Source organism: Lagopus leucura, unplaced genomic scaffold (genome assembly GCF_019238085.1).
Source record: "Lagopus leucura isolate 7727_CA_CO unplaced genomic scaffold, USGS_WTPT01 Super-Scaffold_73, whole genome shotgun sequence".
NCBI lineage: Eukaryota > Metazoa > Chordata > Aves > Galliformes > Phasianidae > Lagopus > Lagopus leucura.
In genome coordinates, this window is record NW_024962252.1 from 24,572,409 (window position 1) to 24,585,430 (window position 13,022).

Genomic DNA, 13,022 nt, shown 5'->3' on the forward strand with positions numbered 1-13,022 from the left:
AAAGGGTTAATTGACTGCAATGTGAAACAATTATTTTTCTTAGGCAAAATTAATGTTTAGGTCAAAGCAAAATAGACTTCAATTAGATTATGTTTGGAACTACTTTTCTTCCACTGCTGCTGCTGCCTACAAACAATACTTCAGTCCAATTACATTCTCAGAGCAAGATAAGCACTAGTAGGGTTATTTTTCACCCTACTATGTTGCTGCAAGGAGGATATTGGCCTCTTTTCTCAGGTGACAAGTGACAGGATGTGATACACTGGTTTCAAGTTGCACAAGGGGAGGTATAGATTGAATATTCAGGTCCCCATACGTGGAGGTATGCCACATTTGATACATTTAAGAGATGTATCAACTTGGCACTAAGGGGCATAGTTTAGCAATGGGACTCAGAAGGTCAGGTTGATGGTTGAACTTGGTTATCTTGAAAGTCTTTCCCAACCTAGAAGGTTTTTTTATTTTACTCTGCCTTGTAAGCTGGCATAGCAAGAGGTCTAGGGGAGTGGTGAGCATCTCATACAAAGATGAGTGCATCAGAAGGAAAGGGAAAGCTTGTGGAGGTGTCACTCTGGTGCTGCCCAAACAGCACAGAAGGACTGCCGGATGAGGCACAGGTGAAAGAGACAGCCAGCTGCTTCCTTTAGAGCTGTGTGCATCCCTCATCTGTGGGAAGCAACATGCTCTAAAAGTAACAGCTTCTTTCCTGAGCAGAGGCCAAGCAGAGTATTTGTAAAGATTTCCAATAGCACCATAAGCTGTGCCTGCAGGGAGTGCAGTGTGTGCACGAACTGCAGTGACCAGAGAAAGGACGTTGAAAATAGAGCTGAAACAGTTATTGTTTCAGCTTTCCCAGCTTCAACCAAACTCTTCAATATTTCAGTGGGATTTTTTAATATATGAATAAATACTGCTTTAATAAAAGGAGTAATATGTCTGGAACCATAGATTTTGTTTGTTTGTTTATACAGCTTCTCTCATGCAATATTTATAAACCCACTCTCCTTCCTTTTCTGATAATTTCTCCAGCACATTGAAAAACTGCCTGGCAAGTCATAAAATGCAATTGCTGTTTTCACAGCATATTGTGCACTTCCAAAAGAAATTTTTAGCCTCAGATGAATGCTACTCATTGTTTTGTAGCAAATTGCAACACGCTGGGAGCATACTGGGAAATCAAATGTCAGCCTCCAAAGTATCACTCTTCCATCTAAAGGTCACATCTCATCTTAATGGGATAACTGGAATGGCTGCTGTGATTTCGTATGCCTAAAAACCCTTGTCTTTATTTCAGCAGAAGTTGCCTTCTGACAGCCCTTTTCCAATAATACGTCACACGAACGCACCTAGACATAAACACTTATGGTGGTGCTGGGCAAGTAGAGATGTGAGATGTGAGATGGCTTAATTGATTTGAAGAAATCAAGTATTTTCCTCTGTCATTTCATTTTAGGAGGAAAATAGCACTATTACATAAGGAGACAATCTTATATGGAATAGTTTGGGGCACAATATTGGTTTGTTGTATTGCATTATATTGTATGACTGCCACAATACACGTGTAATATATGACATAGCCTAAGATCAGATTCATCTCCCCCACCCTTGTATGTTTCAAAATATGTATGTATTTTTTATAACTAAGTGAAATGTTCAATATTAAAGTTTAACTGCAAGGTTACTGTAGGGTATACAGTTAAAAAACTATCATTTTCATTTTTCTCCTATTTGAGGATGTGGATTTTTTCCCATTCTGTTCACTTCAATCCAAAAAAATAGAGTCAAAGTATATTCAAGTGTGATTTAGTATTTGGCTATATACTTAACTGTTTGGGTTTTTTTAATCAATAATTGTGGTGCCATTTGGTCTAGCTTTTCAACTGAATTTATATAAATATAAAAAAATATGTATTTTTCATATAACACTAACAAAAATGAACACATAAGTTCCCACTTCTGTATCAATAAATCATCAGGTTTTATTACTACCTTGATAGAAACAGAACATAGCTCCATACAGTCTTTGTATACTCCATAAAAGCTTCTCACCTACTGCCTCCCTTTGTGGTATCTTTTAAGTTACTGTGAAATAGGCCATAGAATAGGTCCAGCAGAGCCTATGCAGCCCCAGGGGATTTCAAGTCACAGTGCCACTGTCAGTAATATATAAAATCACAATAACAAGAATATGTGCTGCTGTACTAGAATTTTGCTGGCTGCTGTGGTGTTGCAGTTTTACATGTCAAAGTCACCACTAGTCTCAGTGATAAATTTGGTATATTATTACTTTTAGACTGAGGATTCAAAAAAGAGTATGGATATTTAAAATCTTATTTTGTTTTCAGCAAAGAGATCTGTTGTTGGAGTGTTCCAAAGGAATATCTCTTCCGTTTTCAAGAACACTCATGAAAAATTTTTCATTCTCTTCATTAGTTTGTCTATGGCCTTGGCAAATATCCCCTCTTCAAGAAGGGCCGTAAGAAGGATCCGGGAAACTATAGGCCTGCTAGCCTGACCTCGGTACCAGGGAAAGTAATGGAGCAAATCATCTTGGATGAGATTGCATGGCATGTGCATGGTGTCCAGGGGATCGGGCCCAGCCAGCACGGGTGAAAGGCAGGTCATGCTTGACCAACCTCATCTCCTTCTATGACTGGATGACCAGTCTGGTAGATGAGGGAAGGGCTGTTGATGTAGTCCACCTAGACTCCAGCTAAGCCTTTGACACGGTCTCTCACAGGCTTCTTCAGGGGAAACTGGCTGCCCATGGTCTGAACAGGTCTACATTCTTTTGGTTAAGGAACTGGCTAGAGGGCCGTGCCCAGCAGATAGTGGTGAATGGAGTTAAATCCAGCTGGCGACCCATTCCAAGTGATGTCCCCCAGGGGTCGGTACTGGGCCCATCTTGTTTAATGCCTTTATTGATGACCTAGATGAAGGGATTAAGTGCACCCTCAGTAAGTTTGCAGATGACACCAAGCTGGGAGGTGGTGTTGATCTGCCTGAGGGTAGGGCGGCCCTTCAGAGGGATTTAGATAAACTGGATTACTGGGCTGAGGTGAATGGGATGAGGTTCAACAAGACCAAGTGTCGGGTTCTGCACTTTGGGCACAACAGCCCCATGCAGCGTTATAGGCTTGGGGATGAGTGGCTGGATGAGTGTGGAGAAGGACCTGGGGGTATTGGTTGATGCTCGGCTGAAAATGAGCGGATGGTGTGTCCAGGTGGCCAAGAGGGCCAGTGGCATCCTGGCCTGCATTAGAAACAGTGTGGCCAGCAGGAGCAGGGAGGTGATCATCCCCCTCTACTCAGCACTGGTGAAGCCACACCTCGAGTACTGTGTTCAGTTTTGGGCTCCTCACTACTGGAAAGATGTTGAGGTCCTGGAGTGTGTCCAGAGAAGGGCAACGAAACTGGTGAGGGGTCTGGAGCACAAGTCTTATGAGGAGCGGCTGAGGGAGCTGGGATTGTTTAGTTTGGAGAAGAGGAGGCTCAGGGGACACCTCACTGCACTCTACAACTTCCTGAAGGGAGGTTGTGGTGAAGAGGGATTTGGCCTCTTCTCCCAGGCAACGAGCAGGACACGGGGCAATGGCCGCAAGTTGCATCAGAGGTTTAGATTAGACATAAGGAAGAACTATTTCTCTCAGAGAGTGGTCAGGCACTGGAATGGCTGCCCAGGGAGGTGGTGGAGTCGCCATCCCTGGCAGTGTTCAAGAGGCGTCTGGATGAGGAGCTGCATGATATGGTTTAATGCTTGTGGTGGCAATGGTGATGAGGAGACAGTTGGACTAGATGATCTTATAGGTCGTTTCCAGCCTTGTGATTCTATGATTCTACATGTAGATGTTGTTTCCATTGTTGTTGTCTCTACACTGCTGACAAAAAAGAAAACAAAATACATTTTAATGGAAAATTATATATTGGCATCAGAAGACATACTCTATTACCTTGGTAAAGGAGAGAGTGCTCAGGACAGACCACTCAACAGGTGGAACAAGTTCTTCAGAGCTACTTTTGGCAAGGATGGCAAACATCTTCATTACGCTGCAGAAACAAAACAGGTTTGCCTGTGTGTGTGTGCATGCAAATGCACAGAAGTTATGTGCTGATGTTCAACAGCAAAGCCCTTGTTGAAGAAAGAATAACCAGTGCAGTTTGGCAAATAATCAATCCCAAAAATTCTATCAGGTCATCATCAGGCAACTAAACTGCAGTTCAGATGCATATTGAATTGCTCTTCCCCAAACCAATGCTTCCTGAAACTGTACTTTAATTCTTGTTTCAGATCTGATTTAATTTTGTTGCTAGTTACAAATTCCAAATCTAGCAGAACTCTTAGGAAACTGTCCCTCTCTTGAGGACATGTACTGCAATCCCAGAGGCCTGTCTGACTGTACATAACCCCATGCTCAGCATCACCTGTATATAAACAGCCAGCCCGCACCATATCTGAGACACATTATAGGTGTCCTTTTACTCTTCTGCAAGTTTCAACTGTTAATGAAAATGGAGAAAAAACATGGGATCTTCCAAACTCCTAGCACTTTTAGTGCAGAGGAGGAGCTCCACTTACTTTTTATAGCTCTTTCTCAAGGTTCTTACCAGAAGGAGGAAGTGCAGTGCTGGAACAGCTGTTAAAAAACTGAAGGTAACATTTTTGAAGGTGAACAGCCAACTCTCTCTGTATTCTTTCTGCTGCATAAACAATCTGGCTTTCAGAGTCCAGGCAGCTCCTCCTTCCTTGGAAAAATGCTGGCCTCACAAAACATTTGGACTCATGATCACTAGAAGCCTTCAAGCTGTTCTTTTTTTTTTCCTCATAGTAAGTTAAACCCATAGAAAATCAGAAAATGCAATTCCCAAAATTCAACAAAAACCTGTAGAGCCTCACTTCTTCACTTTTTTCAAACTTAATTTCAGATTAATTACCAGCAGCGCTAAACTCCATGTTGTACTGAGAGAATAATGAGCAGGAGCTTATCCATTAGTGCATTTCAGAAACACTTCCAAACTTTTCAGTATGTTACTAATGCTGTGAGCTGGAAAAATCAATCTCTGGGCTAACATACTAATGAGCACAGCAAGCAGTTTATCTTTCGGAGCTGCATTTGCAGTGTGAGACAGAAGATCCTACTAATTTTAAACAAGAGATCAACACATGGCATAGATGATAATTCAGCATGGGGTACCTGAGAGACAGGGACAACTGCTCTACACCTGACCTAGCTACAGCACGCAAACCACGGTGCCTAACATTTTTCAGCTTGCAACCATCACATTCAGGTCTTCCCAGGTGAACTTCAGGATCAAAGCTTGGCCTTCCAGCTCGTCTCCCGGAGAAACTGCTCTTTTTCTCGTAACAGCAGCCCGTGTAACCACTGTCAGAAAATGATATGATTGTGAAATACTGCACAGAACAACCCATAAGTTTTGATTGGTTTCAGCAGCTGAGGGTATTGATTTGTGTTCGCTCTTTGAACTGGCCAGAGTATGAGTGGTAGTAGGGGAAGATAGAGAAACTCAGCTGTGTCACCTCTAAGGAGCTCGAGATTGTTGTTTTCTCCAAGCAGGAAATGTGACTAACCAGGGAAAAGACAGGCAGGAGGTGGGGAAAGAGCTGTTCAGAGTCAGCATCAGTCACGCAGATGGGACTGCAGCTCAGCCTGCGGAGATAAATGAAGACTCATGACTGATGAATGCTTCTTTTTTAGGATTCTCTTGGAGAATTCATTTCTTCTTTGCAAGTGATTCGTTGTTTTCCTTCTTGATTCTCAGGTTGTATTAATAAGCATTTGGAAAATTTTTACTCAGTAACAAAAGGAAATAAGGCTTGAAGCCTCATTTCATAAATCATAACTGACATTCAACATATCCCAAACTTTCAGGGATTGTTTTCACGGAAATCTTCAAAGGAAAGTGTGGCCTGTAGATCTGGCAAAGTCTGTTTACAATGTCCTGGAGCCAATTTCCCCAAAACTTCTGAGGGCCTGAGGAGAGAGCGCTATGGCTGTCACAGCACTGAAGGCCATTCTCCACACCTTCTCCCATTCCTTCTCTTCTGTCACTTCATGCACAGCCTGCCCTGTGACCAGCAAAAGAAAGTAGATTCATTCTCCAGCATGAATTACTAGTCCACAAGTGTTAGTATGCCAAATCACAGGCGGACTAAACATTTTTTATCTACTCTCTGTGCAAATTATATTCTGAGAAGCTTAAATTTATTTTTTAAATAAGTTAAATTCTGCTGACTATAAACTCCCTTTTATTCAAACCTCAGCCAGATCTGCTGCACGGATCCACACAAATGGAGATGGAGACATTCTGATCTGCACATGCACCAGCCTACTGCACGTCCTCTATTTTTGCAAGATATGTTTTCAAAGACAATTGTAACATCTGACAAAAGAAAAGTGAGATTCAAAACAGGAACAAAATGGAAAACATAAGTCGGTACAACTTGTATCAAACCCCACTCTTAGTACCCAGCTGAGACTCAGAAGGATTTAAAGAGATATAAAATGCATTGGTGGCTGTGGTTTCCCCAGTCACGAACAATATCAGCCATATCCTCAGAGATTCACTTGCTTTGATAAAAGTTCCCAGGGTAGGAAGGAAATTTTAAAGGACTATAAAAACAGTCTTTTCTCATTCATTTGCCTCCCTACATGGATATCATTGGTTTGCTAAGAGATGAAATATCTACGTAGAAACTACTGTTTGTGCCAAAGATTGTGACAACATTTCCACCTGTGAAGCCTCTCCCAAAGCTTCTGTTTACCCGAAACATTTCCTACTCCCAGAAACACATACGTAGGACGTATTTTGAAGGGTAGTAATTTGGGTATAGCCTAGCAGATGTCTGGGCTTCTTCCACTAATGACCCTAGCCATTTCTGAACCTTGAGGCATCCCTACACCAACTTCTCTTCATGGCATTCCAAGGTCACAATTTCCCCCATCCAAAATAAAACTTACAAACTCAAATATGATCAGTGGCAAGTCAGAAAGATGTAGGGTTTTAACAAGGGCCTATTTTCTAATAGATCTTCTATAATTGTAGCCAAATCAGAAATTCTCTTTAGTATTTATGGCCAGTGATTGGTGCTTTCTCAGTCTGTTAGCAAATATTAAAAAACCATTTCCAGCTGTTGTATTTCTTGAAATCAAAACCCAGTTACTTTTAAGCTTGGTTTTGATTTGGTATAAAAATATTTTTTTCCCTGAAGACTAACAGCTAGATTGATAATTTGGCAATTGTTTCCAAGCCATTTTTTTGGCCCTCCAAGGCCAAAATAAATGGTTATCAACAGCATCTCAGTTACATAATAAAGCCTAAAAGGAATGAGCATTGCAGTCCTAAGAAATTCTATGGTGATAAGCCGGTAGTGATACAACATGAGGCAACAGAGAAGGTAATATTTGAGACAGGTGAGGTATGTTGTAAGCGCCAATGTGGCAGTAAATTGCAGGAGGGCTTTCTACTGTCTGTGAGAATTCTAGATGAAGGAGCTCCGCTGCCTTCTACTTATTTTGAGAAATATGAAAACCTACCCAGACAACAACAATAACCAAAAAAGAATTCTAGAGAATTTAATTATTTACCTCTGACATACAGAGTAAGTCACAGGTCATGAGTCTATCTTAGGAACATACAGGCCACCAAATGAAATCACATTCAAAACCACTGGGACATTTCACAGGAAATGACAAAACTTTGCACTGCAAAGAAACCTATAGTCCTTTAATGTAGTTGTTTTGTTTTTCATAGTTTCAAGTCTTTTAGCTTCACTTTTGAACTAGGTAAAATTAATCTCAATAGCAAGTGGAACTTGTTTCCGATTTTCACTGCAGAGCCTTGCATTCAGCAGCAAAATATGTCCTTTACACCAGCTATTTTCTCAATAGTACAATCATTATCAAGCCTATAAAATATAAATATAGCATTTATAATGGTAATTCAACAGTGCCTTCATATTCCATGATTCCACAGGTGTTACTTCCACTTTGGGTGAAATTTAGGAAATGTTTTAATGAAAATAATTAGAGTGGCCAAAGAAGCCCACAGATAATGCAACATTGCAGGTCTTTTAAACTATATAGCATGCACAACTATGCATATTTATTCTCAGATTTCAACTGGCTGTATTTATCTCAGACAAAGATGCCTCCGTTCTCTTTTCAAAACTTCGGTATTTTCTGAGAACATTAAGACTCAGCAAGACCTTTGTAAATTTATGTTCTGTGCTGAAGTTCTAACTGAACACGGAGATGGAACAAACTCTGTGGGAATCATCCTACTACCATAACAAAATCAAACTGATTCATCACATTAAAAACCTGAGCAGCCTTAAAAATATGCATTGATGTTTAGTTGTGCAGTGACAGGTTTTTTTTTTTAATATTGGCTGATTTCAGAGTACTATGAACATGGAATATTAAACAGCCAGTGATGCTTCTTACTCTTTAAAAGGCAGAGAGAACTGACATTTATTCATTTTAGAAGAAGAATTGCACGGCTTTTTGTTTTTTTAATAAATATATGAAATGATTAACTTACTATAGGCACTATAAATATTTTTCTTTATAGATTTGTGGTAGAAATTTAAAATGCATTCTGTACTGCAGGAGCCAGAAAAATGACTATGATGGCAGAGATAGGAGTAACTCTTCACCAACAAACCAGTGTTCATTATGGTTTTGAGAATCCATAGGATTTTATCTTCCTTCCATTAGATCATACTTGCATCACATTAATACTATATCAATGAACAACAAAGAAAATACAGTCTTTAGTAGCTTGTTGATACAATGCTTTTTTCTGCTCTTTAATGGATATGGTCTAAGACATCTGAGATGCAGACCATGTCCTGAGAGAAATGCCAGGGACCTCTTACCACAGCTTTAGGATTAGCAGGACTGAGCTCTTAATGTGGAGGAATTTTTAGAGAAGATCAAAGGTCATGGCAAGGCATATAGTCAGATGATTTTGTTATTTCCCAAAGTTGTCTCATGGCTTCTCAGCAGCACAGACAAACCTAGTTGTAACAGAATAACAGAGTTGCAGAGCAGGACCAGGTTGTAGGAAGGGAGCTTGGTGGGATCTGGAGTAAGAATGGGAGAGGGGAGGAGTCCTCCTCTCATCAGCCAAAAATCTCATCCTGGGGGACAGATTCCACTCTCCTGGCAGTAGCCTCTGCCCCTTTCTGCCCCCTTTACCCTCATTTCTCTTTCAAGAGAAAACCTGGCTGTCCAAAGCTTCAGCCATGATAAGGCTGGCAGCAGGATCGTCAGCATGGCAGCTGTCATCATTTTACCATCACTCACAGCCAGAAACCACTACCTCTGCACTGGACCTGTTATTTTTACTTACTATGTGTATTGTGATTGTCAAACAACAGAGAGCTAAGAGATGGCCAGAGAATAAAAGACAAAATAAAAATACTGTGTTGTTAGCATGAATAAAAGGCAAACGTAGAATCATAGATTTTTTTGAGTTGCAAGGGATCCTTAAAGGTCATCTAGTCCAACTTCTCTGCAGTGAACAGGAACACCTACAGCTCAATCACGTCTCAGAGCCCCATCCAGCTTGACCTTGAACATCTCCAGAGACAGTGCAACCACTACCTCTCTGAGCAACCAGTGAATCACCATCCTTATTGCAAAAAAAAACTTTTTTTTTCTTATATCCAATTTAAATCTCCTCTCTTTTAGTTTGAAACCATTTTGCCTTGTCCTATCACAACAGACCCTGCTAATGTATCTGTCTTGTTCTTTCTTATAGACTGCCTTTAGAAACCAAAAGGCCACTCTCAGGTGTCCCTGGAGCCTTCTCTTCTCCAAGCTGAAATACTCCACACTGAAATACTTCAGTGTGTTTTTGTGTGTGTTTATGAAATAAAATCCAGCCTCAAAGAGATGCAGTGATGCATACATGAAAGCTAAGTTAGACACTAGATGATTAATTAATTTCTCCATAGTAATCACAGTGAACTAAAAAGCAGCACTAATATACAGGATGCTAGGCAGTGCAGAGACTGCAGAAACAGGATCAGACCTGAGCCAGCCCATTTCCAGCAACACAGGGAGCCTTTCAGAAGTAGGCAGCCATACAAGGGGATGTGCTGGGCTCCCTTGGGGAACGCTTTGCAGACTGACTCCACAATATGCTGCAGACAGCAACAGCAGCATACACAGGCACCATTAAATGTACAACAGCAGTTGTCATTTGCAACCCTGCCAGCAGCAATAGCTCTGTAGAAAACACTTAAATTGTGGGAAATTTGGCTTACCCCCACTTCTCCCCCTGGTTCATAGCGTATATTGAGGTAGAGATCTGCCACTTTCCAGTCATGTACAAAGTGTGCACAGGCACTTGATCAGGTGTCTCACCCCAATTATTGGAGGAGGTGGTTGGATATATATATATATATATATACTTGGAGGAAGATTAATGCAGCAAAAGAGGCCAAATGCTTCCAATTGGATTATTACAAATTCTAATCAGCTGAGGAATGCAGGAAAGATGGGGAAGTTAGAGAGAAATCCTAGTGGGGATAGTCACCAGCAGGAATCCAATGATGTCTCATTGATCCACATGGCTGCAGTTTGGCAGAAGGGGTACCCATTCTACCTTGGAACTCTTCAGGTTTTTATTCTCTTCATAGCATCGTTTTGGGGCTTGCTTTAGTTGCCGGGGGCATTTATATTTTGTTTGTCAGGGGAAACAGCACAAGCCCCTTCTGTTGTCAATGGGCAGTTGATCATACAATTGTTGCATGGTGGGCTGCTAGGTATGTACACCAACTGCATGGTGGTGCTCTCCTTTGAGGCAACCCCCATAAGTCAGATTGAATGCCCAAAAAGAGCAACAGCTGAAAACGGCTTTTCCTGGTTTCTCAGACGCATATATTTCTCTTACTGCTGTCCTCATGGTAACTCCAAAAGTTTGGTGAGCAGGTTATACCTTGAATAGGTGCCGCTGAATAAGCTTTGAGTGAAAAATTATTCCAGATTCTCACATTATCCAAGAAGAAAGAGTGAGACAAAATGTGGGGTTTTTTTCTCTTTCTTCTTTCCTTTTCACTTCTGTATTTACCCATGTGGGGTAAAGGTCTTTTATCACATGCTCAGTCAGCTGGACAAAGCCTGTCAGGCAACATCCACCAAAGAGCTTTCACCAGGAGTGCCAAGTGACATGAGCTATGCTGCTGTGGCTAAAGCTGGAAGATCTTACCCTCACTTCGGTGAGGTGGAGTCTCAGCCATGAAAACTGTTGCTGTCTAAAAAGTTGCAGAAAAATAAATATATATTCAGCGATGGGTCTGCATCCAAAATCCCAGGATATCAAATGGCATTAGTAGTATATAAAATCTGCAGTGCATAACCATGAACACTGTCAATTTCTAGCTGAAACAAGCTCTGCATGAAGCCAGCCAAGCTCAAGTGCTTGCTAGGGCCTTTAGATAGGTCAGCCCTCTTGGCTGCTTCTTCTGGAGTTAGTCTTATGGGAATCTGAACTCCAAACACCAGCTGGGGCTGTCACTGCTATTTCAGTGCCCAGTACACTGGTTGTATGGTTTGGAGCAGAGTAAGTTCTCAGTTACACAAATATTCTCTGCTTTGCTAAGAACTTTAATAAATAAAATAAAAAACCTTTCATGTAGGTCATATTCAGTCTCCTCCCATTCTATTATGCCATGAGATTTGCCAGTAAGTTCTGTTTGTTAAGCAAAGCTGACTGACATTTATGAAAGCCTTTCTTAATGGGCCAGACCCATCATCAAAACCTCAGCAACTGGATGCACAAAGCTCAGAAGGATTTGAAAGCTGTGATCATCCACTTGTTCTCTTCTGCAGAAATCCTTGCAGCTTTCTTGTTCCCAGAACATCAAAGTCCCTTCTGCTATGACATACAGGCCATTGTTTGTTCATCTTCATTAAAGGCAGAAAGCACAGTTGTGTGTCTAATGCAGTAATGTGTTGAGCATATAGGGCACATAGTGAATCTTAAACAAGGATGTGAAAAAAGCTAGCGAAGGAGCTGCCCCCCCAAAGACACTGATGAGCTAGAGAAGCTCATCCTTCCAGTATCATTCTAATAGATAAATAGTGCATGCTTTTCCTTTGTTTTGATAAGTCTATGACATAGCCAGTCACGTGTCCCTCCAGGGCCCAAATCTACAGCTATGGATGCACACTGGTAACAAGCTCTTTCCAATACTGTCACTACATTGACAGTTACCCCAAAGCCCTGCATACTGAAATACCTAGGAATTTCAGTATTGTGTTTGGTGAGGGAATTTTCAAGCTTCAAGTCTCTTCTTATCAGAACCAATATAAAGAGGTCATTTTCAAACCTCAGACAGCAAAAATCAGATGAGGGCAGTAATGCTGTAGGAGAAGACAAAAATACAGAGTGGTTGCTCAAAACTTAGTTTAAGACTAAGATTTTGAGCTATATTTAAATTTCAATTAATCATTCATTACATGAAAGCTCAAGAACTAAATATTATGCTTGCTAAACTGATTCATCATTGATTTTTAAACAGCCTCAGTTCATGACCTTCTTCATCTTTGAATACCCTATTGAAATAACTGATTTGCTAAGTATGTGAACTTACCAGAATTATGCTTCACTTAGCACTTAAATGTCTTATCTTTCTGTTTTTGAGGTGTTTGATTTTATTTTATGTTTCATTTTGTATTGATGCAACTGAAGTTCCCTAGAGGGGCTGTATTCAAAGGGCTTGAAGAAGTGAAAGATGGCAATGCAAAATACATCACTTTATTGCTAAGCTTCCAAAACCAATCAGAAATTAAGATCGCAATTGAGTAAGATATTGCTGGGAAATGAGTATACGATCTCACTGATCTGCTTTTGATTACTCTAAATACTTCGTGGGTGACTGACAGAAAAAAAAACAGTCTACCTCTTCCTTTGTCAAAGACTGTGTCTGCAGAACTGGGCCTGCTTCAGATTAGAGCTGTGGAGCAGAAGATGTGGAGCAGAAGACCTCTTGC